This window comes from Canis lupus, chromosome 13 (genome assembly GCF_011100685.1).
Source record: "Canis lupus familiaris isolate Mischka breed German Shepherd chromosome 13, alternate assembly UU_Cfam_GSD_1.0, whole genome shotgun sequence".
In the NCBI taxonomy this organism is placed as follows: Eukaryota; Metazoa; Chordata; class Mammalia; order Carnivora; family Canidae; genus Canis; species Canis lupus.
The window spans coordinates 60,795,007-60,813,634 of record NC_049234.1 but is presented as its reverse complement, the minus strand read 5'-3'; the positions used below and the strand labels follow the sequence as shown (position 1 = coordinate 60,813,634).

The window sequence follows — 18,628 nt, the reverse complement described above, 5'->3', positions numbered from 1 at the left end:
GTGGGAATAATTTTGGTCTAGCATTTAATGTGGTCTCCCAGTAGTGGGGGTGACTTTATTACATTCCCATATTTTCTTGCTAGTCATTCATGTAAGTAGCATACACAGTTGTAAGATGTGTATCTCAGAGATTTGATGTATGGTTTCTGTACACATTGAGTCCTCTTATTCCATAGGGCTTTTCCAGTGAAGTAAAACCCATGGATGATGTTTTAAGCTCTAATTATTCCTTAAAGTAAGATTGAAATTATTTTTTCCTTGAATGACTATAAAGTAATTATGACTTAGCTATACTCCTTGATCTCTTGGCATCAACACATTTGTTGCATAGGTTTGTGCCATATTTTAGATTTCCTTTAAGTTCTGTCTTACTCTTCCTTGTTATGTGCCCTTCATATCCTGACATGATGAGTCATGGAAAGAAATCACTCACCAGATACACCACAAGATTAAAAAAAAAAACAGGCCAGATCATGAAGTAAGGATCACAGTTGCGTTTGGATCAGTTGACAATATGAAGTCAGAAAGAGAGCAGGATCCAGTACACAGACATCAAATTGAATAGTACTAACCAGAAAACTTGAATCAGATTGATCAGGAAAAGCCAGAAACGTGAAGAAGCAGTCAGATTTATTTATATATATATATATTTATTTATTATTATTATTTTTTCTGGAGTCAGATTTACATCTACCAAATGGGATTCTCGTAGTTTAACATAGTGGAAAATGGCTTTAGTATTAGTGATATTTCTGGTGTTATGCAAGTCAGAACAACGTCTATTATGGATGATTTTATATTTTGAGAAATAATACAATAATGAATCTTTCCATTGTTTACATTATGTGGAAGGAATACCTGTCTAATGACATAAGCTTTCTCTAAGGAACAACTCATTTTATGACTCAGATTTATTCTTGAAAAGTTTATGTGAGTTGAATTTTTTGTAAATTAAGTTTATTTCAGAATATTTATACTTTTAAGGAAGTACATAAAAACTCTTAAGACTGTTTAATATTCCTTTTTAAAAATATTTTATTTGTTCATGAGAGACACACACAGAGAGGCAGAGACACAGGCAAAGTGAGAAGCAGGCTCCCTCCAGGGAGCCTGATGTGGGACTTGATCCCAGGACCCCAGGATCATGACCTGAGTCAAAGGCAGATACTCAACCAGTGAGCCACCCAGGCAACCCCCCTGCTTAATATTCTTTTGAAAATATGAATTTTGTGCATCATTGCTCAAAAATCAGAGTGGATGTTTTAGAAAGAGAATTATATAAGTACACACAAAAATGGATTTAGTATGAAACTTGTAAAAGTTTCACTTTTACAGGCTTTTCCTCATTCCATAGGAATGACCCCCATCCCTTTTCTACCCTGTCAGTTGGTTTGGTTGTGGACACTGTTGACACCACACAGACCAGGCAGATATGAAAAGGTTTATTCTTCACAGACTGGGGAGATCAGTGCAGGTGCAGGCTTGTCCAGGCGGCTTGAAGGAAGCTCAGATACTTTTTTTAACTTTAGTGTTCTGCTTAGATCAGAGTTGGTTACATTGAAATAAATGAGGTTCATTTCTACTAAAAGCTCAGATCAGTTTGGAAAATATAATTTCTCAATTTTCAACCAAACATGGATATGAGGCTATCCAAGAAACTTAAAAATTTTACTGCTTGATGTAGTTGGTTTGGAAGTTGGAAGTTTCTTGCAGGGAGTGTTGATTATAATTTCAGTAGTAGCTGTGGTAGATGCTATGGTGGTGGTTGCTGCTGATGTGGAGGTGGGTTCTATTGCTGAAGAGATAGGTATGGTTGAGAAACCTGTGGCTTCTGTCATGGTGACGGTGGGTTCTGTGGCAGTGATGGTAGGTACTGGTGTAGTGGTAGGTTCTGTGGAAGTGATAGTAGCTGGCTATTATAGTGGGTTCTGTAGAAGTGATGGTGGCTCTATTGTAGTAGTTTCCACAGAAGTAGTCATGACTGCTGTTGTACTGGTGGCTTCTATAGTAGTAGTGATTGCTGTGATGGTAGATTTTGTGAAAGTGGTAGTGGTTTCTGTTGTGGTGGCAGGTTCTGAAGTGGCAATTTTGGTTGTAGTGATTGGATTTAGGGTTAGGGAAGAAACAGTGTATAGGATATACAGAATTTGGGAAGACCTATTAATAGGTCTTGGAGGGTAAGATCTTGGTTGGAAAGTTGGATTCAGATTGCCTGGAAAGGATTGAGGTTGTCTCATAGGTCCCAATGTAGGGACTGATATGGAATGTGTACTGAATCAGAGGAAGGAGTTGGAGGTGGATAAGGAGGAGGAGGAGGAGGACTATGATGATGCTGAGGAGGAACATGCCCTGGTAGACCAAAAAAAGGAAATTATAGAATGTGCCTTTGTGTACTGAAAGGAAGAGGTAGTAGAACACACCTTGGTGGAATGAAAGGAAAAGGAGTAGGTGATAGAATAATAAGTCCATAGAGAGGAGGGAGGCCTAGTGGAACCTGTCTTTGCTTATAGATCAGAGGAGATGGTGACTGATGGCCAGGAAGATATGGTTCTCTTGGAACTCTTTGACTTTAAGTGGGCTGGAGAGGTAAGAAAAACAAACAGAAACAAAAAAAGTTTTCTAAATTTGATTAAAGTTCAAACACTAATGAATATACTTTTATTTTTTATCATTTATTTTTTTGTTTTCAAATGAAGGTAAATGCTCCAGTGGAACCAACCAGAAAATGCTTTCTTATTCTCCATTACCTTTTTAGGGACTAAGGGAAACAGATTTAAGACATGAACACTTCTGTACATGAATCTGAAATCTAGTAGGAGCTATAATCCTTCAACTACAATATGGGATGATACAGTAAAAAGTCTGTGGGAAGTAGAATAGTGCATTAAGACCCTGGAGTCTATGGCTAAAGCCAGTCCTTCCACTGTTGCAGGCTAAGGTGCTTATACTCCCTCTCATACTCTTAAACTCTCTTATACTCTCAGCAGAGAGAGAGTTTCTTTATTTCATTCATTTTTTTTAAAAAAAGATTTTTATTTATTTATTTGACAGAGAGAGAGAGAGAGAGAGAGCATAAGCAAGGGGGAGCAGCAGATGGAGAAACAGGTAGGAGCTCAGTGTGAGGCTTGATCTCAGACCCCAGGATAATAACCTGAGCCAAAGGCAAACATTTAGCCAACTGAACCATCCAGGTGCCTCTGTTTCCTCATTTCAAAAATGGTTCTAGAAAAAGTTCCTACCTTATGTAGTGGTTGATAGGATTTTATGTAATCTATATATAGTGTTCAGACACAGTAAATTATGGTAAGTACTCTATAAATTTGAGCTATTTTGCACTGTGTTTAACAGGTATTGTGGTTTATAGATCTGGTAACAGTTTAAGAATTAGCTGATAAATAGAACAATTCTAGATGCAATAGCAATTTGGAGAAAAAATTTAATTTTGGCAAAAAAGGATTAAAGATTACTTTGTGGAAAAGATAGCATTTGAAATGAGCATAATGGAGTTGAAATGGGGAATTAAATAATGGAGTTGAAATGGGGAATTAAAATTAAAAGAACATGAATAAATGAACAGGGTCAGGAAAATACAAGTCCCTTTCTTGAGACAGAAGACCAGTTTGTCTGGAACAGAAGTTTCAGGAAGGTGAAAGACTCTGTTAACTCTCTTGCAACCTTCAGCTCCCTGCCTCTGTGTCTTTCTGATATGCTACCCTAGGAAACATCAAGCTTTGGGATCAACTCTTTACAAACTACTTTGTCTACAAAAAAAAAAAAAAAACAAAAACAAAAAAAAACCAAACAAAAAACAAAACACACACAAACAAAAACAAAACAAAACAACAACAAAAAACTACCTTGTCTATTTCAACTTGGAGGCTGGTGAACATTGAATACCACAAATCCCTAAATATTAGACACACTGGAGATTCACAGGGTCTGCCCTAATCTGGCTCCTCAGCGATGCTAATCTATTCTCCCCTTTCTCCCACAAAGCTATCTTCTCAGCATTTACATTTATTTTTTATCCCTCTTGCCTCCCACCCCCCAATAGAAGATGATCTTGCCTTCTATTTCACAAAAATGAAGAACTTTACTTTTCTGCCCACACCCATAAAATTCACTTATATCCAGCTCTTTCCTTGTCCTGTTTATGACCAACCTCTTCACCTATAGTTTATATCCATCTCCTATCCCTCCCCAGGGCATTTTCTCTGCTAATCATCACCTTTCATTTTTCATTTCAACCTCTTTTCAATCCCTGGCTGTGTTCTTTCAGTCTGTAGTCCCAACTTACACCTCATATATTAAAGAATCCCATTTTCAACCTCATGTACCTCTGTTGCTATCATCACTAGCTTATCTTTTTCATTCCTAGTCAGATATTGGGGAAGGCTAGACTGGATTTTCTCTCTCTACTCTTTATTTGCTATTTATTCTGGTTTCTATCTTCAACATGTAACTGAATCTCTTTTACAGAGATCAGTGATGACTCAGAAGTCTTAAGTCATTTCAGAAGGAGCTATAACTGTATTTTTGTCACATGACTAATTTCTCTCCAGCTACATTTATTTGGATTATTAAAAGATTATTGAAACCAGGATCTTCCAAGCCACTTGCTATCCAGGATCCTTTGACCTACTGCCAAGTTAAGAAAAATAAACGATCTTAATAAAATTCTGTTTCTTTATAACTTGAACTAGGAAATACTGAAGTTTCCTAGTTAGAAAGTGGTAATTAAACTGTGAATAATGTGAAGATGAAAGGACCCAGATAGAAAGGGAGGTGTTAATAAGAGCCACACACAAGCTAAACTAGGAGCATGCAAACTATGAGTAAAGAGAGCAGTGCAGAGAGAAGTAGGGATGCCAAGAGAAGTAGAGCCTGGGTCTTAGGGCCACTGGGGTTTGTATTTCAGTTCTAATTTGCATTTATTCTTGCTTTGGCTTCCTTTTTCTTGAGATATCTTGAGTGGATCCCTGTTATTTGCAACCAAACAAAAAAAGACTGTGATACCCTCCATTCTCATCTCTTGTCACTCTGTATGTGTCTTTGCTTTGATTATATAGAACTATTCTTGGTTTTTCAACATAAGGAGCTGTTTCCTGTCCTTGTGCTTTTGTCCAGGTGTTTCTTCTAGCTGAGAATGCTTCACTCCTTCCCTACCTAATTTCTATCCCCCAGGAAAGTTCATTGCCTTTTTTCAAAATGTTTAAGTAGTTTCTCTCCACTCCCTGTACTTTAATTTGAAAATTCAAAGAACTGTACGGCAAATGCCTTTATACAATATGCAAACAACCAAATTTTTGTTTGTGAAGCTTTGCCAAAGCATATTTCATCATTATCTTGTCCCAGTGATAGTTACTTTTTATTTTGGTATTTTTCTGCTTTTTAAAATTATGGGCTTTTTTATTGTTGTTGAAGGAAGAGATAAGTATCTTTCTTCCTCAGCTCTCTGTCTCTGGCAACTTTGGAGGGGAGAGTGGGAGGTCGGTTAGGTATTCTTCCTCTTTTTGGTTTGTTTAGCACTTTTATCATAATAATCCATAATCATCTACAATATTATGTAGTATTGTACTTGTGTAGCACCCTACTCTCAAAAAAAAAAAAACCCAAAACAAAAAACAATGTCCCTATAGTGTTCATATTTCTACCTCCAGTTTCTGGTTCTTTCTGGATCTTGGTAAATGTTTTTGAATGAATAGATGTGGACTCAGAACTCTAAGATCTTAAGTCATAGGCACTGTCATTAATGAAGATAAAGGTACCAAGAAAAAATGGAGTTAGTTTTTAATCATTTTGAGAGTGAAAAGCAATGGCACTTTGTAAATGCAGATTGAGATCTCCAAGCTGGAGAATATGGAATACAGATTTGGAAAGTACCATTGGGTCTCATCAATAAGATGAGAAAGTAATGAGAGAAGAAGAAATGACTGAGGACAGAAACTTGAAGATCAACAAGAGGAAGCTAAGCAGCTAATGCCTAGGTTGGGAAAAACCCAGATGGTACAGGAGCATGGAGACCAAGCTCACAATGACCTTCACTAAGCAGAAGAGGGGAGAAATCATGTGAAAAATGGCACATTTTACAGTAGATTGCTGACTTCTGTCAATCATTTCTATCTTTTCCTCATTACAAGCTTATAACCCACTAGTTTCACTTCTCCACTGGCTAGAGGTGGTGAACGGTGAATTTTAAAACCTTAGAAAAATGATGAGTATGTCTTCTTACTGGTCTACATCTGGGACTAATCACCTTTAAAAAGAAAGGCTTATTGGAAACATAGTGAAACATGGCTATTTTGAGTTTCTATTTCCTTATTTGTTAAAAAAGGCTAATAATAACGGTTACAGTGGATGGCTGGGGAGATTAAATAATACACTTCTATTACATACTACTGGCATAGATAAGTACTCCCCATGTGGTAGCTTTTGATATTATAAAGCCTGTCCATAGTCAAATGTAATTGTACTTTTTTCCTGCAGTTTCATCATCTGATAGTCTAAATCATTAAGAATGATTAAATGGAGTATGAGTTCCACAAGGATTAGCAGAGATTTTGACTGATTTGTTAAAGTACCAGCAAGTAACATTGTTCTGGATATGTAGAAGGAGTTAAATATGTAATGGGTGAGTGAATACATTGGTTTAAAGTAACTAGTTAAGGAAATAATTCTAAAATAACTAAGAATGCTAAACAATTGTTTAGTCATACAATTTCTTCTTTTCCAATGTTGATGTTTTTTAATACTTGTTCAAGGGTTAATTAGTCAAAGCTAGTGTTTGACACTTAGACTCTTAAAAATAGTTTCTTCTCCAATCTGAAGAATCACAATGTCAAAACCAGTTTCTAGGTCAGATCATTAAATATGCCTTCAGGCAACCTGTTTTTGTTCAAGTTCCTGAGAGAAGATGGAAAATCCAAAATTCTCTCCATTAAGATGTTTTAGTTGTAGCAGTCCTTTTTGTGTGGTATTTGTTTTTCATTTTCTCCTCTGATGCCTATGTAATTTCAGTCCCTAAGTACAGGTTATATCCTAAAATGTTTTTGGCATTATCCTCTTGTTTTGGATACAGTGTATTGAAATGGTTAGTCTAAATATTTTAGTAATAGATCAGTGACCCCAAAGCCAGATATTCTTTTTTTTTTTGCCTCTCCTCTATTTGTGTTATTTCAAGAAACTTCACGTATATTTGTTCATTGTGTAACGTAGATGGACTCCCAAATAGTTTCTCTCAGTTAAGTACTATGAAGATTGTGATTTTGAATTCAGTATTTGTATTCTTGGTGTCACTTAGCACTAGGCTCAGCACATGGTGGATTGTCAGTTATTAAGAAATGAAAGAGGGACTGGGCTCAGCAGTTAAGCGTCTGCCTTTGGCTCAGGGTGGAACCTGGAGTTCTGGGATTGAGTCCTACGTTGGGCTCCCTGCATGGAGCCTGCTTCTCCCTCTGCCTGTGTCTCTGCCTCTCTCTCTCTCTCTCTCTCTGTGTCTCTCTCTCTCTGTCTCTCATGAATAAAAAAAATAAATAAAATCTTAAAAAAAAAAAAGAAATGAAAGATACTCTGAGTCCTTTCTCTCTGCTGCCCCTAAACCTGACTTGAACATCAATATACACTAGGGTAACTATTGTTTCTCTGAGGTTCATATTATTCTACTGATGTTTTTGGCTATGGAGTCTATCAGTGCTATTTTGAATTATGTTTTTTTGGATCCTCTATAGAGCCTAATGAAATACTTTTCAAAAAAGCATTTTTCGGGACACCCGGATGGCTTAGTGGTTAATTGTCTGCCTTCGGCTCAGGGCATGATCGTGGAGTCATGGGATCGAGTCCCACATCAGGCTCCCTGCAATGGAACCTGCTTCTTCCTCTGCCTATGTCTCTGCCTCTCTCTCTTTCTGTGTCTCTCATGAATAAATAAATAAAATCTTAAAACAAAGCAAAAACCAAGAAGCATTTTTCAAAAGTTGCAATTAACATTAAGTGTTTCTTAAATGAATGACCCTTCTTTTTCTGTTTTTATTTCTCTTTAATTATTGTTATGTAAAGAAAGATAACATTATTAGTATAAAAAATTTGTTTGAAGTTATAATTAATAAGAAGTGTACAAGAGTATTTAGGACTGGGGGGACTTACCCTGAAACATGCAATAAGAGACTACAAGTCTGGAGATGAATGATAATTTTTTAACTTTTAAATATTGCCCCTGAAAGACATCCAGTGATTATCTATGATTAGTCAAATCGATCAACATCATTTTTCTTGATTTCAAGTCAGAATTTAGAAAGGATTCTGATGCACATTTTGTTATATGATAAATAACACTACAGCCTTTTAAATATGTGCTTGACATTTTGGGGAAAGGAAACAGCATATATACACACGCCAATATTGTTATGTTTCTGATACTTTATAACAAAATGATGAGACTTTTGCTTCATGAAAAGTAAAATTTCCAGATAGTTGTTCAAATACTTATTGAAAATAAGAACATATTTGGAAAATCTTTGTGGCCTCCAGTGGTGACTAATTTGGAGAGACATACTTGGGTAAACCTTTGATATGTTTGTTAAAATTAGTAAAAACAAATATATTTGTGTAGATTCATGACCTGGATAGTGTCAATGTGACTGGACTATTGTAAAAAAATAACATAATACAATTATTTTTTAACAATTAAAAAAACCATAATTCCTCTGTTAGGTTTATCTGAAGGGAAAAAGAGTTGTATAATGTATATCTTTTCTTGATATGTTTTTTTGTCAAGTGATTCCCAAAAGCCAATTGTTGTCCATCAGTATCTGAATTTGTAGAAAGAGATTTTGTTCTTAATTTGATTGAAGTTTTAAGCAATATATCAAAAGTACATGGCACCTATGTTCTGGGAAGGCAAAATTTAAGTACCATCATGCTGACAGATTATCTTGGGGTCAACACGGTATCTATCATCTGTATGAACGTTGAAGGTGACATAGGAAGAGAGGTCCACAGGTTCTAAGCTATATATTCATGAGGCCACCCCCTTAAAATTGATTTTTCTAGTATGCTGTCTTGAAAGGCAGTTTAAAAACATTACAAACCCCAAGTCAAACAAGAATAATAGAAATGTAAAATCTATCTATATGTGTCTTTGATACTTTTCTATTTATAATTGAATTTAGAGATCATTAAAATACATTAGCAAAAAAGAGTCAATTGATTGCAAAATTGGATGTAAATGTGCAGGGCAGTCAACATGAATGTTCCTCTTGACATGCATTTCCAGAAATTGTGGTGAGTCTTACTATTGATGATATTTTTTTTTCTTAAAATACATCTGGTATTTTAGATAACAAAATTATAAGATATTTAAAGTATATGATCTGATACATATATAAAAGGATTCCCCTCGGTTGAGTTAACTAACACAACCAATACGTGCCGTATTTATTCTCCTTCTTCTCTTCTTCGACCTCCTCCTTTATTTTTGGTGAGAACATGTAAGTAAGTTCTACTCTCAGCAAATTTCAGTTATACAGTACAATGTTATCAACTATAGTCACATTAGATCCTCAGATCTTACTAATTTTATAACTGAAAATTTGTATTCCTTTTACCAACTTCTATTTCTCCAACCCCCAGTCCTGGCAATCACTTTTCTCCTATTTCCAAGAGTTTGACTTTTTTTTTTCTTTTTAGATTCCACATATAAGTGAACCTTGAAATCTTTGTCTTTTTCTGTCTGGCTTATTTCACTTAGTATAATGCCCTCTAGATTCATCCAGTTGTGGCAAATGGCAGGATTTTCTTCTTTTTAAAGGCTGAATAATATTCTATTATATATGTATACGTATATACTACACCAGAGAATGATATACTTGAGAATATTAGCAAAAGTTAGAATTCCAAAGTCAAAATCCTTAACAAATATACTTATAAATACTTACCTGGGCAGGATATTCTTTTTTGGAACAATGAAACTGCTGCTTAATCTTAGCTTTTTTCAGATAATTCAGTTTATATAACCACAAGTTGAAAATTCAAGAAATGAATCTTCCACTGAAGGTATTCTTAAATACCTCTGTCAGGATTTAAAAAAAAGATCTATCTATCATCTATCTATCTATCTATCTATCTATCTATCTATCTATCTATCATCTATCTATCTATCTATCATCTATCTATCATCTATTTATTAGAGACCACATACGTGCATGCATGGGGGGAGCAGTGGGGAGGGGCAGAGAGAGAATCTCCAGCAGACTCCCCCTTCCTGAGTGGGAAGCCCTGATCAGAACCCCAGGCTGAGCCCCAGGAGGGGCTCCAGGCAGGGCTTTATCCCATAACCCTGAGATCATGACCCGAGCTGAAATCAAGAGTGGGACTTTTTATTTGGATGACGTCCCAGTAGTTCACTTTTGCTTTTGTTTCCCTTGTTTTTAGAGACGTGTCTTGTAAGAAGTTGCTGTGGCTGAGGTCAAAAAAGTTGCTGCCTGTGTTCTGCTCTGTGATTTTGATGGATTCCTCTCTCACATTTAGGTCTTTCATCCATTTTGGGTTTATCTTTGTGTGTGGTGTAATAGAATGATCTAGTTTCATTCTTGGGCACATGGCTGTCCAATTTTCCCAATACCATTTCCGTTGGATATTCATTCTTTCCTACTTTGTCAAAGATGAGTTGACCATAGAGTTGGGGGTTCATTTCTGGGTTCTCTATTCTGTTCCATTGATCTATGTGCCTGTTTTTGTGGCAGTATCACACTGTTTTGATGATCACAGCTTTGTAATGAAGTTTGAAGTCAGGCATTGTGATGCTCCCAAGCTTTGATTTTCTTTTTCAACATTCCTGTGGCTATTTGGGGTCTTTTTTGGTTCCATACAAATCTTAGGGTTTTTTGTTTCAACTCCGTGAAAAATGTCCATGGTAGGGATTGCATTGAATGTGTAGATTGTTCTGGGTAGTATAGACATTTTCACAATATTTATTCTTCCGAAGCATGAGCATGGGATGTTTTTCCCTCTCTTTGTGTCTTCCTCAATTTATTTCAGAAGTGTTCTGTAGTTTTCAGAGTACGGATCCTTTACCTCTTTGGTTAGGTTTATCCTAGGTATCTTAAGCTTTTGATGCAATTGTAAATGAGATTGATTTTTAAATTTCTCTTTCTTCAGTCTCATTGTTAGTGTATAGAAGTTCAACTGATTTCTGTGCATTGATTTTGTATCCTGCCACATTGCTAAATTGCTATATGAATTCTAGCAATTTTGGAGTGGAGTCTTTTGGAAAATTTGTCTTCTTATCTCTAATAATACTTCTCATCTTTAAATCTATTTCTTTTGCTATTGGTATAGGTATGTCACCTTCCTTTTGGATGTTTTTTTGCATGGTATGCTTTTTCCATCGCCCTGTCGCCTCCCAGTCATTCAGTGTCTTTATGTTACTCTTGTAGATGATAATTTTTTATGTTTGTTTCAAGCCACTATAGTTTGAGGCAGTTTATTGGCATATGTAAATTGATGAGTTTTGTACTGGAGACTTTTTAAAAATTGAAGTATAGTTGACATACAATGTTATATTAATTTCGGGTATATAACATAGTGATTCAGCAATTCTATACATTACTCAGTGTTCACCATGATAGATGTAGTCACTCATCTATTACATTTTTAAACATAATATTATTTTAAAGATTTTATCTATCTATCTGTCTATCATCTATCATCTATCTATTTTAGAGAGAGAGAGGGTGGAGGTGGGGAGGAACAGAGGGGGAAGGAGAGGGACAAGCAGACTCCATGATGAGTGAGGAGCCTGAGGTTGGCTCCATCTCACAACCCAGAGATTATGACCTGAGCTGAAATTGAGAGTTGGACACTTATGACTAAGCCACCCAGGTGCCCCTTTTAAAGACTTATTCATGAAAGAGAGAAAGGGAGAGAGAAAGAGAGAGAGAGAGAGAGAGAGAGAGAGAGAGAGAACAGGAATGCATGAGCCGGGGAAGGAGCAGAGGGAAAAGGAGAGAAAAAATCTCAAGCAGACTCCCCTGTGAGCATGAAGCCCTACCTGGGGCTTAATCTCTCATTGTGAGACTTGATCTCTTGACTCTGAGGTCATGCCTTGAGCTGAAACAAAGAGTTAGATTCTTAACTAACTGTCATCCAGGTGCCCTGATTTTTATAATATTATTGACTATATTGCCTATGCTGTACCTTTATTTATTTTATAACTGGATATTTGTACTTATTAATTACCTTCACCTATTTCATCCATCCTCCCTTTCTCCCACCTCCCCTCTGACAACCACCAGTTTGTTGTCTGTATTTAAGAGTTTGTTTTTTTGTTTGTTTATTTGGATTTCATATAAGTGAAGTCATATAGTATTTGTCTTTCTTTGACTTATTTCATTTAGCATAATATCCTTTAGGTCCATCCATGTTGTTCCAAGTGGCAGGATCTCATTCTTTGTTATGGATGAGTAATATTTGAATACATATACACGCACTCTCTCACCCCACATCTTCTTTATCCGTTCATCTATCAATGGATACTTGAATTGCTTTCATATCTTGACTATTGTAGATAATGCTACAGTAAACATAGGAGTGCATATATCTTTTCAAATAAGTCTTTTCATTTTCTTCGGGTAAATGGTAGTGAAATTACTGGATCACATAATATTTATATTTTTAATTTTTGAGGAACCTCAGTACTGTTTTCCATAGCAGTTGCACTAACTTACATTCCCACTAACAGTGCATGAGGGTTTCCTTTTCTCCACATTCTTGCCAATGTTTGTCTTTTTTTTTTTTTAATGTTTGTCTTTTTGATACTAGCTATTTTGCTTTGTGTGAAGTGATATCTCATTGTAGTTTTAATTTGCATCTCCCCAATAATGAGTGATGTTGAGCATCTTTCAGAGTCTGTCGGCCATCTGTATGTCTTCTTTGGAGAAATGTTCATGTCTTCTGCCCATTTTAAATTGGATTACTTTATTTATTTTATTATTTTTTTGGTGTTGAGTTATACTCCTTTATTGGATATATTTTGCAAATATCTTCTTCCATTCAGTAGTTGCCTTTTGGTTTTGTTGATGGTTTCCTTTGCTTTCCTTCTTAATTTGGTATCCTCTCCAAAGTTTATTTTTGTTTTTCTTTCTCTTAGTTGAGGAGACATATCCATAAGTATGTTGCTAAGACTGATGTCCAAGACATCACATTTACAGGTGAGATGTTACCATAGTTTAGATTGGCATAGTAAACCCATAAAAATATCCCTCTAGCCTCAGCCTCCAAGGCCCACTAACTGTATCAAATTCCCCTGCAATCAATAAAGAATTAAGGCTTCTCTGAACTTTAGTTTTTCAATCATATTCAGACTTGTTTCTCATGACCATGTATATCTCAGGTTCAAAGTTGGACATAGAAGCATAAAATTCACCAAATCTCTACCAAGCTTTTACCAAGTATGTTGTGTTTTTACATGTATTGTATGCTTTCTAAGGGAATGCTAAGTACACTTACTTGGTGAAGAACATTTTGTTGTGGGAGTTTGAACATTATGGTCTGAACCTGAGACCATTGTTGCTAATAGAGCCCAGTAGATGTTGTAGCCCCTTTGTTACAGTATCAGTCATGATCCCATCAAGAGATACAGATAACACCAGTTATTTTTAATAAAGAGAATTTATTATCAAATATCTTTAGGCATTACAAGTTATTAACTTGGTAATTGAATAGATAAAGTGAGAACACTAAGGTGCCATGGAAATAGAAAGAAGCTAGTACTCCTAAGGCTAAGGGAAGAAAGATAATGTTTGGAGTTATAAAAACTTAGAAGCTTGCAGGAGAGGTCTCAGGATATGAAACACAAATGCAAATGCAAAGATCCTAAAAGAACATACAGGAAAGAGTTATGGCTGGATTTAGAAGTGACAGATCACTTTCTGCTCCCATCTCATGGCCTGAAATTTAGGCACATGGTCACACCTCATTGAAAGAGGATTGGGAGATATAATCTAGCTGTATGTCCAGAAAGAAAAGGGAAGTGGATTTTCCTATGACACCGTAGAGTTTCTGCTATAATCTGAATTGACATTTAAACTCCTCTGCTCACTTTAAGAGTTCTCTAAGAGATTTGACATTCCCTCAAGATGACTCTTTTGAATAAATGTTTCCATAAAAGCCCCTTTGATCAATATTTGTGCAGAATTTTCCTGGATATTTGTGAATTTCTTAAGCCCACTGTTTAATGATATGATTCTTCAAGAGCAACTTGGGACAGTTGGACAGATAGGAAATATTCTAAAGACCTGACCATCTTTATGTTGCTACATCCATATTGTTTGTAATTGGCAGTGTTGAATGACATCACAGTAGAACATAAGCCATTTGGAGAGGCACCTTCAGAAGGTGACTATTATGAAGTAAACATTATCCAGCATTACTGTCAGTGAATGAAATAAGGAGTACTTAACAAGGAACCAAAGTGAGATTATTTTTTTATCCTTGTAAGTAGATTTAGCAAGGGTCCTGTGTACTCAGGATAACAAGAATGGTTTTATACACGGTGTTTTCCTTATGTTATTATATCTTTTTGGCTTGAGGTTTAATTCTGTTTTCACTTACAAAATTTTTGAGATTTTAATTTGCATGTTTGTAAAGATGAGTGATTTATACTTTTGCTCTTGGGCTGTTTACAATACAGAGGAGAGAGTGTAGGTAAAATGGACTTACTGTAGTAAATGGCAGGATTATGTAGCCTATCCAGACAGCATATGTTTTTGAGCTTCTGCAGAAGTTTCATTGACCTAGGAGTGGGAGCAGAGAAAGTGGACAGTGGGAGTTAGTGATAACAAAAGATAAAGATGGAAATGTTAGAAATTGTAAGCATTGTGTAAAGAATATGGATCTACTTGAGTTGGAATCCTGACTTTGCCACTAATGAGATGTTTGTTCTTAGCCAAGTTATTTTAGCTCTTTGAGCCTCATCTCAAGAAGGAAAATATAAAACCTGTATTGTAGAGCAGTACACACACACACACACACACACACACGTAGTTGAATCTTGAACAACATGGATTTGAACTGAACAGATACACTTTTACATAAATTATTTATAGTACAGTACTGTAACTATACTTCCCTTATTATTTCCTTAATAGCATTTTCTTTTGTCTAGCTTACTTTATAAGAATATAATATATAATACATATAAAATATATATTAATTGTTTATATTATTGGTAAGGTTTCTAGTCAACAGTTGAATATTAGTAGTTAAGTTTTTGGGGAGTCAAAAGTTATATGTAGATTTTAGACTATGTGGGGCTTGGTGCCCTTAACTCTCATGTTGTTCAAGGGTCAACTTTTTATACTTAATCTATTTTAATCTGTCTTTTGGTATATGTATTTTTCAGTAAATTTCAAACATGTAAAAGGTTTATAATACTTGGTAGTTAGTATTAAGTGTTGTAGTCAATTTATTAGTAACTCAAAAATATTCACTGATGTCTCTATAATTTTTTCAACATTAAGATCCAGGCAGAAAATGGATATAAGTAAATTCCAAATGGCAATCATACACTGAAAAATCAGGAGGACATAAATTGATATTGTGATATATATTTTTTTTTTTTTATGATAAGCACTCAGTGAGAGAGAGAGAGAGAGAGGCAGAGACATAGGCAGAGGGAGAAGCAGGCTCCATGCACTGGGAGCCTGATGTGGGATTCGATCCCGGGTCTCCAGGATCGCGCCCTGGGCCAAAGGCAGGCGCCAAACCGCTGCGCCACCCAGGGATCCCCGATATTGTGATATTTATAGTGATATTGAAGAAGATATTCAGTAGAGGGAAAGGAAGGGAAATTTAGAAAGACAGGAAAATGGGCCAAAGAGGAGGTTCTAAAGTCCCAGATTTGAAATAAAGGAATTTTATTTGTATCTGAGAGAATGATTTTCTGGTGATGGGCTAAAGAGATTGTATCAGCCTTTCACTGTGTCAAGTCTCTATTATGAGCAAGTGTTCTTCTATCTTGGGGTTTTCCCTTGCATCATAAACTAACCAAACCTGGCTTCTTCCTCACAATAGCCTATAGAAATGCTCTTTATCCCACTCACTATAAACTATATGTCTCCAGAAAATTTTGCTTTCTGTCTTCAGCCATATCCAGATCCTTTCACTACTGTCCTTATTTAATGATTCTTTAAAATCCTCTTTTACCAATACAATATTAGATAGATAGTGGTCTGCTATCTATTGACTGTATCCCCTATTCCTTGTTTCCTGTCTTTCTTTTGTGTTGGTGAAGGTTCTGTTCAAGAAAATAAACCATTCTTTCACATAGAAAGGGAGTCCATACAGATAGCTATGTTTTAGTAAGCATTGGAAAGAGTGATTGAAGCAGTGACAGTTACGGGACTTCCACTGTCTATTGACCCGAAGACTGTAGGGTTATAGTTGTGATTCAGAGAGCACAAAGATGCACCTGCTGCTACCATTATAGCTCAACTGCTTTATACCCATGAGGCAACACCCAGACACTTCTAACAGCTTTGCTCTTGCTTGCCAGTAATCCTACCAGCAAAAAGATGGCTTTTGTCCTATTTCTGTCTTCTAAATGTCATGTAAATGTTTCCCAATGGATTGAATCCAATCACATTCAGAATAGCAGCTGTGTCTTGGAAATCTAATTTTTAGTTTTTTCCTCTTCTGATACATAAAAGGTTACATATAAATTGCTGGGAATTGAAGACAAGCAACAATAAAGTATATTGAATACACTCCTCATGTCTTTGTAGATTTTGTTGTTGTTGTCCAGCTTTGGTTATATAGTCCATTTTTATAATCTTTTTCTTGTATACCCTCATGGACCATGTCCATACTCAGTGCTCGGAAACCTTGATTTGACTTGATGGCCCACTGAAATAAAATATAGATGATAAGTTCAATAACTGGTTCAGCAAATGATTTCTTAAAAGGCACTATAGTGCCCCTTTCAGTGCTCATGTACCCCTCCTCATGCAGAAACAGTTTAAAGTCAGTTCTGGGTTCTGTGATCTGGTAGATATTTCAGTCTACATTGGCTGTTGAGACTTCCAAAATTTGGGTATGCCTATATAAGAAAGAAGGGAACTGCCAGAAAGTCACTTATTCCACATTTTCTTCATTTCTGTGTATTGATTTATTTGCTTGTTCACACATTTGATAATAATACAAAGTAGGAGTATACTTAGCCAAGTCTGAGCTGTCATTATATCCAATTTGTAAACTTGCATCAGCCTTTGTGGTATAACTTAGCTTATATATAACCAAATTCCTTGAATAGCTCCTCTTCTCCAGCTATCTTTCTGCCATTCTTCCCTGGCAATACGGGGATCCTGAACTCAGTCCTCTCATTTATTCTGCTCTTGCCTACATCATGTCTGCTCAGTATCTCTACTTAGAAATTGTTATAGGTCGATTTCTACGGATGTGCCCCTAAAGATTAGTATTTAATCAAATACTAATGTAGATACTGCTGCAAAAGGACTTTTTAGATGTTATTGAGATACAGATCTTTATAGAGAGCTTATCCTGGAACATTTTGGTAGGCTCAATCTAATCATGTGAGCTCTTAAAAGTATATATATTTCTCTGAGTATGGTCAGAGATGTGGAGAAGAGTGAGGCAGAAGAGATGTATAGGAGAGATTAATGAACCTTGGAACATTCTTCTCTAGAGTCTCCAAAAAGGAATGCAGCTCTGCCAATAACCTTGACTTCAGACTTGTGAGACTCCAAGCAGAGAAAGTAGTTGAGCCCTGCTATTTCATGGACTTCTGGTTCATAGAAATGTAAGATTATGCATTCGTATTAAGATGCTAAATTTGTGGTAATAGTGTTATTCCAGTAATATAAAATCATACAGAATTTAAAGATGTCAAATTTAACATATTCAGTGCAGAAGTATGATATTCCAAGCCTTTACCGTGTTGAGTCTTCTCCACTCTTACCTCTCTCACTAAATGACACCATTATTCACATGCTTGCTTGGGCCCAGAATATAATTATTTCTAGATTATTACTTTTCCTTTAAAACCCAGGTCCAGATTAAGTACTTTGAATATTTTTAAGCTGTTTCTATGTCTGACCATTAACCTGTTTCTATATCTGCCCGCTTCTTCTCTTCTCGATTTAATCAAACTTGATTCCACTCTAGTCAAGCCCCCACCTTTGATTCCAGGATTCTTTAAATAGCCTCTATTCTTGTTCGCTCTATGGTGTGGTACTCATAGAGCAGCCAGAGGGATAAAGTTTTGAAAATGTTAATTAGATAATGTTATTCTTTTATTTAAAGCTCTAATGACCTCAGATACATTTAGAATAAAATTTAAATCCTAGGTCATTTATGATGTAGTCTGTCTCTGCCTTCTTGGTATTTTTTCACTTCAACTCTCCTCCTTTCTCACTAAGTGTGAGTCACATTGACATTCTCCTGGTGCTCTTGCAAAAAGCATTCACTGCTATTTCAGACCTTTCTATGGTGGATCCTTTCTCCCTTCAATACTCTTTTTTTTAGATCTCTGAAAACTTTACTTCTTAACACTCTTCAAGCCTTTGTTTAAATACTGCTTTATCAGAGAGGTTCTTTCTTATTATCTCAACGTTTT

The 18,628-nt window shown here is 35.8% G+C and overlaps 1 protein-coding gene across 5 annotated transcripts in view; it reads right to left on the bottom strand.

The window, feature by feature from the left end:
• Window positions 1-18,628, bottom strand: part of LOC111098430 (mucin-2-like) — a 54,474-nt gene that overhangs the window by 28,141 nt on the left and 7,705 nt on the right. For 3 of the 5 annotated variants that reach the window (XM_038556260.1, XM_038556259.1, XM_038556261.1), the window contains exon 3: window positions 14,716-14,789. The exons of the other annotated variants lie outside the window; for them this stretch is intronic. The gene's annotated coding sequence lies outside the window, so the exon portion shown is untranslated. The remainder of the gene's footprint in view (window positions 1-14,715; window positions 14,790-18,628) is intronic. 5 annotated transcript variants of the gene reach the window in all.